This window comes from Mirounga angustirostris, unplaced genomic scaffold (genome assembly GCF_029215605.1).
Source record: "Mirounga angustirostris isolate CCGP_5_RB_7025 unplaced genomic scaffold, mMirAng1.0.hap1 SCAF_4, whole genome shotgun sequence".
NCBI classification, from domain to species: Eukaryota; Metazoa; Chordata; class Mammalia; order Carnivora; family Phocidae; genus Mirounga; species Mirounga angustirostris.
Window position 1 is genome coordinate 8,007,628 of NW_026991712.1, and position 14,881 is coordinate 8,022,508.

At 45.2% G+C, this 14,881-nt stretch overlaps 1 long non-coding RNA gene across 1 annotated transcript in view; it reads left to right on the forward strand.

The window, feature by feature from the left end:
* The first annotated feature begins 2,538 nt into the window (after positions 1-2,538).
* LOC135363955 (uncharacterized) overlaps positions 2,539-14,881 on the forward strand; it is a 158,434-nt gene continuing 146,091 nt past the window's right edge. The window contains exons 1-2 of the long non-coding RNA XR_010410390.1: positions 2,539-2,783; positions 7,930-8,066. This is a non-coding gene — a long non-coding RNA (uncharacterized LOC135363955). The remainder of the gene's footprint in view (positions 2,784-7,929; positions 8,067-14,881) is intronic.

Here is a 14,881-nt window from a genome sequence, read left to right on the forward strand (position 1 = left end):
TGGGCTTCCCTCTCTGCTCGCCTGTCTACTGACTTTGGATCACTGGCTAGTTTGCCTCAATAGAGCATCTCGTGATACTTACTGAGGCCACATGGAGGCCACAGGTCCCAGGACGTGGGGTATGGGTCTGTGACCTCGGTTCTCCTCATGGCCTTTTGTGAGTTCATAATTCTGTGACAGGATGCTCAACGAGATCTCCACCACAGGCGAGGACAGAAGCCCTCTTATCTGTGCTCTTTGCCCAGAATTATACAGTTTAGCCCTCAGCACCTCCCCCTCCTTACATAGATGAATGCAATTTTTTTAATCTTCCCAGGAATGTTCATTTTGGACAATTTAACAAGGAGGGCAATAAGCTTTATGGGTTGATTGGTGAAGCTGTAGGCCACCCTGACTCATTCACTGACTCTGGGCATGCTGCTTCTCTCAGCTTCTGGGTGATATAAGCCCATCAAAATGGTCTTGAGTAACAAATAAGATTACTCACAATTATCCAAAACATGTGCAGGCCTCTTCGCTTTTCATTGATCTGCTACTGACTGCATTCATCGCTTCCCTAATCCCATTCCAAGGCTCTTACTCCTCAAGTCCCCTTTGCAGAATTAACCTCTGAAATTCCTTCTCCCAGAGAATATTCTACTGGATACAAATACGTTGGGGAAATTATCTTCCTCCCTCTCTCTATTGAGGGTAAAGTGTTGTCCTTCTTTTCCATCCCTTATGTGCACGTGTTCCTCCCTCTGAATCTTCTGGGCCCCAGCCGTGAGCACCATGGGAAGAAAACCATGACTTCACTTGAGCTTGTGATTTAGGAGCAGCCATGACATTATGGAGGGGCATGTATCAGACGTAGAAACAGAGGAGGTGCATGGTTTTTTTTTAAGATTTTATTTATGTATTTGAGAGAGAGAGAGAGCACGCTTGCGCCATGACTAGTGGGGGGAGAGACAGAGGCAGAAGCAGATTCCCCGCTGAGCAGGGAGCCTGACGTGGGGCTCGATCCCAGCATCCTGGGATCATGACCTGAGCCCAAGGCAGACGTTAAACCAACTGAGCCACCCAGGCGCCCCAAGAGGAGGTGCATGTTAAATACTTTCCTCTTCCTTCTCCTCCTGTCTTATCTGTTCCATGCTCCTGCTGCGCTGTCCTGCCTCGGAGCCCTTCCTCACAGGGAACCTTCTGCGTGTCTCACCTCCTCACCTCCCCCTGTGAAATCCTGTCCATACTTCAGTGTCTCCGTGCAATGACAACTCTCATGTGTAGTGTGATGTGGCCTTTCCTTGCTCTCTGCGATCACAACATTGACAGGCACTGTTCGATCAGTGTTTGGGGCCAGGTTCCCTGGAAGCCGAGTCTGAGACGGCCTCACACAAGCGATTTACTGAGGGATTGCTCAAAAGAGGGACCTGTGAAGGAATGAGGGAAGGAGGATGGATAAAGAAAAGAAGGTAAATTATCACATGGTTTCACTTATTTGTGGAACATAAGGAATAGCATGGAGGACATTAGGAGAAGGAAGGGAAAAATGAGGGGGGGGTGGGAATTGGAGGGAAAGATGAACCATGAGAGACTATGGACTCTGAGAAACAGGGTTTTAGAGGGGAGGGGGTGGGGGGATTGGTTAGCCCGGTGATGGGTATTTTTTTTTTCAAAGATTTTATTTATTTATTTGACAGAGAGAGACACAGTGAGAGAGGGAACACAAGCAGGGGGAGTGGGAGAGGGAGAAGCAGGCTTCCCACTGAGCAGGGAGCCCGATGCGGGGCTCGATCCCAGGACCCTGGGATCACGACCTGAGCCGAAGGCAGATGCTTAACAACTGAGCCACCCAGGTGCCCCCCAGTGATGGGTATTAAGGAGGGCACGTACTGCATGGAGCACTGGGTGTTATACAAAAACAATGGATCGTGGATCACCACATCAAAAACAAATGATGTAATGTATGGTGACTAACATAACATAATAAAATTAAAAAAAAACAAAACAAAACAAGAAAAGGTAGGCAAAAAACCCCAAAAACAAAATAAGGCTTCATGAACTCATCAAAATTGTAGAGTGGTGGCCTCCAGGGGTCGGGGGTGGGGGAAATGGAGAGATAGTGGTCAAGGAGGACGAACTTCTAGCTAAAAGATGAGGTCGTGGGGATCTCAGGTACGGAGTGCTGACTGTGGTTAACAGTACTGTCTTATTACTTGAACCTTGCTAGGTGGGTAAATCCTCAATGTTCCCATCACAAAAAGGAAATGGTAATTATGTGACTTGGAGGCTTAGCTAAGTCTGGGGTGGTAATCACTTGGCAATCTATGAGTGTAGCAAAGCTGCCCTTTGAACACCTTAAATGTATACAATGTTACATGTCAATTACATGTCAATGAAGCTGGAAAAAAAGAAAAAGGAAAAGAAAAGTAGGCTTCAGGGGAAGTGGGACCCCCACAGGGAGCTCAAGAGTGTGAATTGCACCCAGCAGTTGCCTTAGAAGAGAAGGTGGCTTTGATCAGCCTCTAGGAGCTGCTTCCTGCTCTGGTAGTAACTCACAGGCATCTCCAGGGGGATGTGCTCTCGTGGAGACTTGGGCAGGACACCAGCATCATCGCTATAAATAATCAATGAGGTCATCGTGACCTTTAGCAAACATCCGATGGACCTCAGTTACTTCTGAGGTGGGATTCTACGCAATTTGGAATCAACAAAGACTGAGCTGTGTCTGTGTAGAAATCTCCTGAAGGCAAACATTCAAGCACAGGGGAATGAGACAGGACCCAGGCTCTACAACTGGGGACCAGGTAGGAGCTTGGTTATATGAACAGGGCAGAATTGCAATTATTGACACTGGGGCCCACGGTGGGATCAGCAATGGGTACAGGCGTCAGAACTTTCGAATTATTGTTCCTTAACTCGCCTGCGAGTCTGAGTCAGAGCACACCTGTTGCTGGGCTGGTCGAGTTACAGGGAGCTCAGCAATCACATCAGGCAGGTTGCTAATCAAACCAGCTTAGGAAAAAAGGGAGAATCTACCGGCTCGTGGCAGTGAGCAGGGGTGGGTCTGAGCAGTCAGGGCAGGGCCAGGGACTTCTGAATGTGCGCTCAACTCTGCCTCCCTCTGTATTGGCCTTATTCCTACACAGCTTCTGCCCCTCACTGGCTTCCAGAAACTCCGGGTTACATTCTGTCAGCTTAGCAGTCCCAGAGATGAGAGAGACCTTTCCCAGTTGTTCCAGCAGAAGTCCCAGGATTGGCTTCCCGGGGCAGACTTGAGGCATGTGACAAGAACCCAGGCAGTCCTGTCGCTGGGGGGATGGGGCTTCCCGAGGGGCTGGCTTGGCTACGTGCCTCCCACCCGTGGCGGAGCTGTGTCATCAGCCCAAAGAGAGCCACGCGGGCTGACAGAGGCAGAGGGGAAGGAAGGGCCCTTCATCGGGAGAGACATGCAAGGCAGGCAGAATCTTCAGACCACGGGGGTTTGCACATTTTCATCGTGCAGCCCTGCAGAGCTCACTCGAGGCAAACGACGAGGCCGTGGGTTCATTGTCACTGGCAAGCTCAGGACACGACTGATTTGACAAGTCATATTTAATGCTGGGCTTGTGAAGAAGTTTCTCATTTTCATCTGACAGTTTTTATGATGGAAGTCAAGCTCAGTCGTTTATAATTGACAGGATTTTTATTCATTTTGGAGAAGTTACAGCGGCCAGCGACTTGCAGTTTGCCATCTATACAGACATTTTCTGTTAACCTCGAAAAGCTTTAGAGCTTAGCTCCGACATTTTGTCACCGGGCTTGTCAATTTCTAGACAGGTGACTTCACCCCAATCTCGGGCTGTTTCTCTCCTTAAATTCAAGAGTTATTTCCTTGGACAAGGCCAGTGCCAGAGGCTTGCATATTGTTGTTTGTTGACTTGTGTAACGTCTGGGAAAATGATTTTCTCGCTGTGATGTAAAATTCACTTTTCATCTTTGGTGCCCAGCCACTCCAGCTCACATTTTCCATGTCTGGAGGCACACAAATCTATTCAGGGGGTGGATGTGAGCCTCGAGAATCAGATTGCTTACTGGTGGAGAGCTGGAGAGCAGTGATGGATCTCTGAGATAGTTTTGAAAGAGTTATTCTAAAAGTTATTCTTAATGCTTCATCATTTTAAAAAAGAATGAGTTGTAATTTGAAAACCCAAGGTTTTTGATTCACACTATTGCGCCGAGGAGGGAATCTCCTTTCGGCTCCTAAACATCCCACAGTGTTTCTCTGTGGTAGCACTCTACACACTGCCCTGGGAGTGTGAACGTGTTGTACTTTCTCTCTAGTCTGTATCATGAACTTCTCAGGAGGACTCATTCACTCATCTATGAATTTGGCGAGCATTTTAATTGAAGCTTGGATAAAAGCCGCATGAATGGCAAGATGGTTTTGGGTGCTCTGTAGGGTTTGGAGGATTGTGGGGATCAAGAGGCCGACCTCGGGGAGAGTGGGATTTGGAGCGAAGTCCAAGCCAGGCAGAACATGTTCAAGCCTCCTGTGTGTCACTCACCTTTGTCGCCCACCTGTGCTGGGTGCTGGTACACAGAGGTCACCGAATCATGGTACCATCCCTGATGGATCTCAGTGTCAAGTTGGAGAGACAGACAAGTAAACAGCTCTAACAGGGTGCAGCAGGCAGGGCTTTGACCCAAACTGGGCAACCCATTCTCGTGGTTCTCCACCAGGGGTGGGTTTCACATCCTTGTGAACCACTGAACATGGACAAGGGAACTTTGGTTATCCCTAATGATTGGATTTTGAGTGGCCGACGATGTTAGATATCCTATAATGCATGGGACAGCCCCACAAAATAATGAATAATGCCACCCAAAAGGCCAGTGGTGAAAAAAAAAATGTATTGTCTTACAGGTATCTTGAGGCTGTGCTCATTGCTGTATTCCTAGAACTGCACAGAACTAGCTCAGAGTAGGTCCCCTATGAGTATTTCATTAGGGAAAGTGGGTCAAATGGAGGAGCCCACATAGGGTGGAGGAGGAGATAGGCAGCCATGAATGTGGAGGAGGGACACCTGTCTTTGAGACTTTTGCCAGGCACACGAGACACCAGGCCTAGGCAGCACGACCCTTCTAGATGCCCCTTGCATGTGACCGTGAGGGTTTTGCAAGTCTCCCTGCTCAGGCCTGGACTGGCTCAGGGCTTAGGTGGGGCTCTGCCTGGGAGTCGGGCCCACAGGGCCTGACCCCAAGCCAGACTGGAGTTGAGACTAACTCACTTATGGATGTCAAACTTCTTGGTCCCCCTCCAGCACTTAGCTAGAGTAATTTCTTTAGAGATTCAGCATAATATCCTTGTTAGGAATAGATGCATTAGACTCTTGGATTCCATTTCTTTGTTTCCTTTAACAAATATTTGTTGATTATTACCATGGTTAAGGCATTCTTCTAGGCACTTAGGAGATAGCAGAGAACAAAAAAAGACAGAGCCTTCAAGGAGCTCTCATCCTACTTGGGAAAACCCAGGGAACAGACACCCAAGTGAACACACAGAGGGTACAGTGGTGACGAGTGCACTTGGGACACGGGGAAGGGGAGGGGCTGTGTTCCATAGGCTCATAGGGAGACAGCTCTAGCAGCAGGGAAGCAAAGGAGGCCAGGGGAATATCCGGGCAAAGAGCACCCCATCAGGGGCGGCAGCAGCAGGTGCCTGGTGAACTTGAGGAGGAGCGAGGAGGCTGGTGTGGCTGCAGTGAGGGAGGCAGTGATGGGATGACATCAGAAAGGGGGCAGGGGGGGCCTTGTCGGTCATTGTTTAGGACTCTGGTTTTGCTCCGAGTTAGATGGGAAGCCGCGAGAGGATTTGGGGCAGAGGAATGAACTGAGCAGGCTTGCTTTGAAAGCATTCTAGATCTATTGTCTGTTGCTAGTGGCTTAAGAAAACAGTGGTCTGTTATTTCTACCAATTGTGTGGGATGACAGGGCCATTCTTCTGCTGGTTTCACCTGAGCTCACTCAGCTGGAGGACGGGCTCAGCTAGGACGTCTGGCCCTCTCTTTCCATGTGGTCTTTCATCCAAGGAGGCTACATCTGGTTGGGCTTCCTTCTAAGATGGTGGTGGCATTCCTGGAGAAGGCGCGCCAAACTTCCACGGACCCCCACCTGCCCCCCAACCCCGTGTGCTAAGTGACATCGCCAAGCCCAGAGTCACCGTGGGGCTGTGCATAGTACGGATATCAGAAGATATGGTTGATTGGGGTAGCTAATGTAAGAAGCGACCACTCCAACTGCTCTCTGGAGAATAGATTTGGGGGAAGATGGATGGTAGAGCCAGGAGGCCAATTAGGAGGCTACATGATCACTCAGGGAAAAGTGGTGCAGGTGAGTGGAATGGTAAGAAATAACCCAGTTATGATATAATTTGTAGATGGAACCCAAAAATGGTTTGTTGATGGATGGTGCATGAGATGTGACAGAGAGGGTATTTAAGGATGACTCCAAGATATCTCTCTCTGCAACTCCAAGGGCAGAGTTGCTGTATAGGGAGAAGCATAGACTGGCTGGAGGGTGGATTTTTTTTTTTTTTTAAGATTTTATTTATTTGACAGAGAGAGACACAGCGAGAGAGGGAACACAAGCAGGGGGAGTGGGAGAGGGAGAAGCAGGCTCCTCACTGAGGAGGGAGCCTGATTCGGGGCTCGATTCCAGGACCCTGGGATCATGACCTGAGCCGAAGGCAGACGCTTAATGACTGAGCCACCCAGGCGCCCCAGGAGGGTGGATTTTTGCCAGTTGAGCAGGGGGAGTTGTTTTGGACCTGTCCAGTTTAAGATATCTATGTTAGATGTTAGTTGAATATACCCTTAAGGATTTGGGAGATGAGTCTGGGATGGAGGGACACACTTGGGAATTGTCAGCCTGTTGATAGTGTTTAAAACCCTGAGCCTGGAGGAAACCACCAGGGGAGTGAGTGGATAGAGCAGAGAGGAGGTGTGAGGACTGAGGTTCTCCAACATTTCAAGGTTGAGGAGATGAGGAGGGACCAGCAAGATGACTGAGCAGGATCGGCTAGTGACTGGGAAGGAGTTAAGAATCACGGGAGACCATGGAAGCCTGCATGCTAAGCATGGGAGATTGATCAAGTGTATCAGAAGCTGCTCATGAAGTGGAAGAAGATAGCTAGCACTCATTGATCATAAGCCTGAGCTCTGTGGAGGTCATGGGTCATGAGGCAAGAACAGCTTCATGTGAGCAGAGGCCGAGAAAGCCTGGTCTTTGTGGGTTCGGGAGAAAATGGGAGCAGAATGTTTCCAGGTCTGCCTCTTGCTGAATGAATGTGCTTGGGCTCACCAGCCCTGTACGGGTCTCAGTTTTCTCCCCTGTCAAATGTGGACAATCATGGTAGACATTTCGTAGGGTCAGTGAGATAAGTGGGTGAGATAATCCATATAAAATGATGAGCCCAATGTCTGGCATAGTTAGCACTCAGTAAAGCTAGCTATTATTATCAGTGGTACATGCTTACTAGAAGTTCGTTTGATTCATTCATGACTGGGAAGCTCGTCAATTGCAGGAATGGGCTAAGGAGGAGCCATGTTGGTGTTTCAGAGACACTTGAGAAGAAAATGTGTAACTAGCCCATTGAGGGGCTTATAAATGCCCTTGATTAGTGGCAGGAGATTCAGTGACTAGAGTTCCTGATGGTCTGGCATCTGAAGGAGGTGCTGGAATCTGAGTCTATCATTTAATTGATACTAAACCTCTCTTAGTCCAGATTTTACCATCTGTAAAGGGGGCATATATTTGTATTCACTTTATGTGAAATCACTCTTCTTCCTGGTATAAAAGCAGTTCTCATTAAGTACCGACTGGCCTCATGATGGTGATAATGATCATATTGATGAAGATCATATTAACATTTAAATATCTCTTTCTTTTGCATCAACATATTTGGAAAGAAAGAAAGATGCCTGGGACCTGAATGTTCAGGACGTTCATGATGAGGACAATGGACAGGCTTCCTCTTTTTCCTCCAAGGTCATTTTAAAGCTTCTAAAAATTAAGCCACACTACCAAACCCAGGCTGAAATTTTACGCTGGCAAGTAAATCTTTCGGGACAAGGTTGAAGGAAGTTGGCAGCTCTGACTTAGAAAACATGTCTGGCTATCCCCTCAGTTAAATTTATTTTCTGTCTAAATGGAAATCTTCAATTTTTATACTTTTTAGCCTGGCGGTAATAAATTCAGCATCAAGAAGAACATGTATTTGCAAGAGTGCCCCTGGTTTGCTGACTTTGCAGAATGGGGAAAAAAAAAAAAAAGGGACATGGTTACACCATTTCTATTTGCCACACTGTTATTTTTCATTTTCCAGTGAGACTGTAGACCCCACTTGCATTTCATTTGTTCCCTCATTTTTGTTCATGTTCCACTTTTTCTTCGTCACGCCTCATCCTCTGGATTTAACAGCACTCTATTGGCCATGCATAACTTGTATCCCGCATCCTCTCGATCTGTTAAGGCATTTTCTGTGTGCATTTCATGGCAGATTCTGATTGTAAATTGGTTGTAGAAACTTCACTGGCTTCCTGTCTGTGACATTTCTGATGGATGGTCCCTATTTATACAGAACAGCATGGCATGTGCAGAGTTATAGGCCCCACACCATGCATAATGGATTGGAAGGAGAGAGCTGGTGGCCCCACCATGAGGAGAATCATCTGCTTCCTTTTCGTGCAGCAGTGAGAAAAGGCCGGTGATGGAACGCAGGCTGTGAAAGCTCATGGGGCCGACTCAAGTTGTGGTGCTTCCACAGAGCCTCCCTGGCTTTCTGAAGAACTCGGTCTGGTTCGGAAATAACATGAGGGGACTGCAGAGATAAGGGCAAGGCTGTTGAGGTGCACCGTTGGGTGACCTCAACCGAAGAGGTGGTGGTAACCTATTTTGTGGGGGCTTTTGTGGTTTTGGCAGGACTGCCCACCTCTCTACCATGATCCACTTGGGGGAGATATCTTGGAATAAGGAAAGAGGGCTGAACCCAGTGCCCTTTGTTGTTAAATTAATGGCCGAGGATTGGGGGTGGAAATGGAAAATTTCTTTCTTTTATTAAAGGCTGAGGAGGTCAAGAAGGAGGAATAGGAAACTCTCATGTAGACTTGGTGAGGGTTTTATCAGGAAATTAATCTTCATATTTGAGGGATCTCTAATTTATTTTAGGCAGTTGGCACACTAGATACGAATCCTTCTGTTGCAAGCACTACAGAGTATGTCCCTCCAGATGGCTCTAGGTAGACTCAGATTCAAGTGTGGTTTGATTCAGATACCTAACCAATTTCAACAGGACCCACTTCCCCTTCACTGCCTCTCAGTTCCTTTTCCTTTCCACACTTGGACAGGTTCTTTCCACATGGTTACAAAGTGGCTGCAGCAGCTCCAGCTTCACGTTCCTGTAACTTCAGATCCAGTGGCACATGGTTTCTTTCCCAGAAGTTTCAATGTGTCTCAACACTGACTGGGTTATGTTCTACCAATCACCATGGCAGTGGGGGGCAGTGCTCTGGTTGGTTTAGCAAAATCATGTGCTCTGTTTCTGGAGCCAAGGATTGAGTTGTGCTGCCACAAGCATGTGTATTAGGAGTGGGGTGGTCTGCCAGAGGGAAATCAGGGTGCTGTTAGCAGAAAAGGGATCAGTGAATTCTGGGTACTCAAAACTGACCTGCTTTCCACCATCCCTGGGGAGAAAGCTCACCAACATCTAGAATGGAGGAATCTCTACCCTGTAATGTTCTTCCTTTCCCATTTCTGGACTCATCTACTCTAGCTAGAGGCAGAGATTTAGCAAAGGAGGAGGGGGAGAGAAGACAAGAGTACCATGAGTGTCCCAGTGTCCAAGGAGAGGGTGACTCCAGACTGTGGGCAGGAAAGCCTCTCTGGGATTGGAATCTTGCCTTCCATGGTGCAGTGAGATATGGTGGCTAGCTAGATTCAGGCCGCATTACTTGATTTTCCACCGTCTGACTTTCTTGGGTTGATCCCGTCACCAGCGTTTCAGTATACAACCACCTAAAACCTAGTCAAGGTTGAGTGTGCATGTGTTTGTTTCTGAGCATTTGGCATAAGGAGGGACCGGGCCCTTGTCTCCTTCCCCAGTTCCCCTCATTACCAAGGAATGGCATTCTCTTCATCTCTCCATGGGGCAGGAGGAGAACACAGTGTCATACACTCCTCTACAGGGAAAGAGTACAGAGGACCCTCCTGAGTTCCCGTCCCTAGCAGAAAACAAACTAATTCTATGGAGCCAAAGAAAAGATGATCACACCCTTCCTGAGATTTAGGACTATGGGGGCCAAGTGTAACTGGTTTAGAGGAGCAACTCAGTAAAGGACAGTGTGGGCTCAACAAGAGCATGTCTTGTGGTCTGTCTTGGTTCTGAGTTATGGGCAGTCCTCCACTTTCCTTCTCTCTTTCTCGTTTAAATAATTGATAATTTTCTTACTCCATTTTGACACCCTTAAATCGTTTTCCATGTGTTGAATGTGGCCTTTCGGTCGCTACCTTCCTAATGATGATTTGGAACCATTTCTGGAGGTGGAGGGGTTGGGGTGGGCTGCTTGCCAATGGCTGTGTGGTGGAGCAAGAACCCGGGCTCAGCTGACTCCATGGCAGCTGGTGATGGGCATGCAGGGAGGAAGTGCTACCTTCCCAGCTTTCCCCCATTTTAGACAGGGAAGCAGGGCTTGTCCCCTTTTCTCCAATTCCAGTTCTCCTTAGCCCAGGTGCCAAGGAGCCCAGTTGAATCTCCAGACCATTGAGTTCCTAGAGTCTCTTCTCCTAGACCAATCTCCTCTCCAACCTCCTTGCCCAGCAGACCACTTTGCCCTTATGCCTTCCGTAGATGGATGGGGGGCAGTGTTGTGTTGTGGGTGTGGAGACACACACAGGGACTTGTTTTAAAATGGTGCGGCCTGGGGCTCCTGGGTGGCTCAGTCGGTGAAGCGTCTGCCTTCAGCTCAGGTCGTGATCCCAGGGTCGTGGGATTGAGCCCCACGTTGGGCTCCCTGCTCAGTGGGGAGCCTGCCTTTCCCTCTGCTGCCGCTCCCCCTGCTTGTACACTCTCTCTCTCAAATAAACTTTTTAAAAAATTTTTTAAATTTTATTTTTATTATATTAGTCACCATACAGTACATCATTAGTTTTTGATGTAGTGTTCCATGATTCATTGTTTGCGTATAAAACCCAGTGCTCCATGCAATTCATGCCCTCCTTAATACCCGTCACTGGCTAACCCATCTCTCCACCCCCTCCCCTCTAAAACCCTCAGTTTGTTTCTCAGAGTCCATAGTCTCTCATGGGTCATCTCCCCCTCCGATTTCCCCCCCTTCATTTTTCCCTTCCTTCTTCTAATGTCCTCCATTATAAAAATCTTTAAAAAATAAATAAAATGGCTGGTCCTGAAAGTTCACCCAGTGGCCTTGGGGTATCACCTGTTTTTAAATAAGATTTTTGCTGAAACATGATATAAACATGGAAAAGTACACAAATCCTAAGTATACAGCTTGGTGGATTTCAACAAAGTGAACATACCTGTGTGACCAAAACAGACCCTTAATCACAATTGCCAAAAAATTAACCACTATCCTCATTTACCATCAAATATCTTCACCTGTTTTGGACTTTATGTAAATGAAATCATGTATTATCCACTCTTTCGTGTTTAGCTTCCTGGGCTCAACATGATACTTGTGAGGTTCATCCATGTTTTTATATGTAACAATGATGGTTCATGTTTATTCCCGCACCATTTACTACTGTATGAGTCTATCACAATTTATTTGTTTGGCTGTTGGACTTTTTCTCCCCCAATATTGGAGTACTGTGAATAATGTTGCTTTGAACATCCTATTACATGTCTTTTGGTGCATAGATGTATTTATTTTTGTTGGGTATATAGGTAGGCATGGAATTTCTGGGTTTAGGGCACATGTTTACTACTGTAAGTACTCAAAAACAGTCGCTCTACATCTTTATCATTTAAAAAAAAATTAAACTCTTATGGTACATGTGTAGTTGTTTCTTACTGTGGTTTTAATTTGCATGTTTCTGTCACCAGCACTGTGGAGAGTCTTTTTGTGTGCTTATTGGTCACTTTAACATCCTTTCTGTGAAGCTCTCTTAACCATATTCTATTGGCTTATCTGTTTTTCTTACTTGTTTGGAGTTTTCTAGTTATCTTGGACATGAGCCTTTTGTTGGATGTATGTACTGATGATGATGAATAGTGATTTTTTGGCTCAAAAAAAGTTTTAAATCTTCAAAATGTCTGATGTATCATCTACTACTTAGTAATTACTATTTTTCATGTCCTGTTTAAGAAAACTTTGCTTCTTCCAAGTCATGTTTATATTCTCTTCTATTATCATCTAGAAGTTTTATTGTTTTGTCTTTTCCATTTAGATATATAATTCATCTGGAATTGATTTTTGTATATAGTGTGAGGTAGGGGGTCAAGATTTACTTCTTTACCTCATGTGGATATCCTATAGTCCCAATATCATCTATTAAACAGAACAAAACATCTCATCTCTATGGCTCTGCATATTACCTTTATTCTACATCAGGTGCCTTTATATGTGTGTGTGTCTACTTCTGGACTCACTATTCTGCTCCATTTGTCTTTCTTCTATCCTTGTACCAATATCACACCATCTTTATTACTATAATCTTGATAGTCTGAAGTCTAAGTTCTTCAACTTTGTTCTTATTCAAGATTTTCTTTTTCAGCGTGGCTCTATGTATTTCCATGTAAATGGCAGACTCAGCTGTCCATTGACTTTTGTAATTTTTGATTTGCCCTTAAGCCAATCCAATTATTTTATTTCAGTTTTCTATTTCTAGAATTTCCATTTGATTCTTTTATATAGATATAAAAGACTGAGTATACTAATGATAAATCCATTTCATGAAAGACTGTTATATAGAAGGAAATTTGCCGATATATACCAAAAAGCCTTAAGTATGTGAATACTCTCTAACTCAAAGGTTTCAATTTTACAAGTATAAGGATATTATCATACATGTCTAAAGAAATATTTATAAATATATAATGTGCATTGTTGTCTGTAGAAATTAAATAGTTGCAGATCCAAATGTCCATCGTCAGGGAATGATGAATTGAAGCAGTATGGGCACAGACAAGAGACTACTATGCATCCATTTAAAATGACTGATTGAGTCCTAGCCACAGCAATCAGACAACAAAAAGAAATCAAAGGCATCCAAATTGTCAAGAAAGAAGTCAAACTCTCACTCTTTGCAGATGATAGGATACTTTATGTGGAAAACCCAAAAGACTCCACCCCAAAACTGCTAGAACTCATACAGGAATTCAGTAAAGTGGCAGGATATAAAATCATTGCACAGAAATCAGTGGCATTCCTATACACCAACAACAAGACAGAAGAAAGAGAAATTAAGGAGTCAATCCCATTTATAATTGCACCCAAAACCCTAAGATATCTAGGAATAAATCTAACCAAAGAGGCAAAGGATGTGTACTCAGAAAACTATAAAATACTCATGAAAGAAACTGAGAAAGACATAAAGAAATGGAAAACGTTCCATGCTCATGGATTGGAAGAACAAATATTGTGAAGATGTCAATGCTACCTAGAGCAATCTACACATTCAGTGTAATCCCCATCAAAATACCATCCACTTTTTTCAAAGAAATGGAACAAATAATCCTAAAATTTGTATGGAACCAGAAAAGACCCCAAACAGCCAGAGGAATGTTGAAAAAGCAAAGCAAAGCTGGCGGCCTCACAATTCCGGACTTCCAACTCTATTACAAAGCTGTCATCATCAAGACAGTATGGTACTGGCACAAAAACAGACACATAGACAATGGAACAGAATAGAGACCCCAGAAATGGACCCTCAACTCTATGGTCAACTAATCTTCGACAAAGCAGGAAAGAATGTCCAATGGAAAAAAAGACAGTCTCTTCAGCAAACGGTGTTGGGAAAACTGGACAGCCACATGCCTAAGAATGAAACTAGACCATATCCTTACACCACACACAAAAATAGACTCAAAATGGTTGAAAGACCTAAATGTGAGACAGGAGTCCATCAAAATCCTGAAGGAGAACACAGGCAGCAACCTCTTTGACCTCAACCACAGCAACTTCTTCCTAGAAACATCACCAAAGGCAAGGGAAGCAAGGGCAAAAATGAACTATTGGGACCTCATCAAGATAAAAAGCTTTTGCATAGCAAAAGAAACAGTCAACAAAACCAAAAGACAACCAACAGAATGGGAGAAGATATTTGCAAATGACATATCAGATAAAGGGCTAGTATCCAAAATCTATAAAGAACTTCTTAAACTCAACACCCAAAGAACAAATGATCCAATCAAGAAATGGGCAGAAGACATGAACAGACATTTTTCCAAAGAAGACATCCAAATGGCCAACAGACACATGAAGAAGTGCTCAGCATTGCTTGGCATCAGGGAAATTCAAATCAAAACCTCAATGAGATATCACCTCACACCAGTCAGAATGGCTAAAATTAACGTCAGGAAACGACAGATGTTGGCGGGGATGTGGAGAAAGGGGAACCCTCCTACACTGTTGGTGGGAATGCAAGCTGATGCAGCCATTCTGGAAAACAGTATGGAGGTTCTTCAAAAAGTTGAAAATAGAGCTACCATACGATCCAGCAATTGCACTACTGGGTATTTACCCCAAAGATACAAATGTAGGGATCCGAAGGGGTACATGCACCCCGATGTTTATAGCAGCAATGTCCACAATAGCCAAACTGTGGAAAGAGCCAAGCTGTCCATCGACAGATGAATGGATAAAGAAGATGTGTTATGTATATACAATGGAATATTATGCAGCCATCA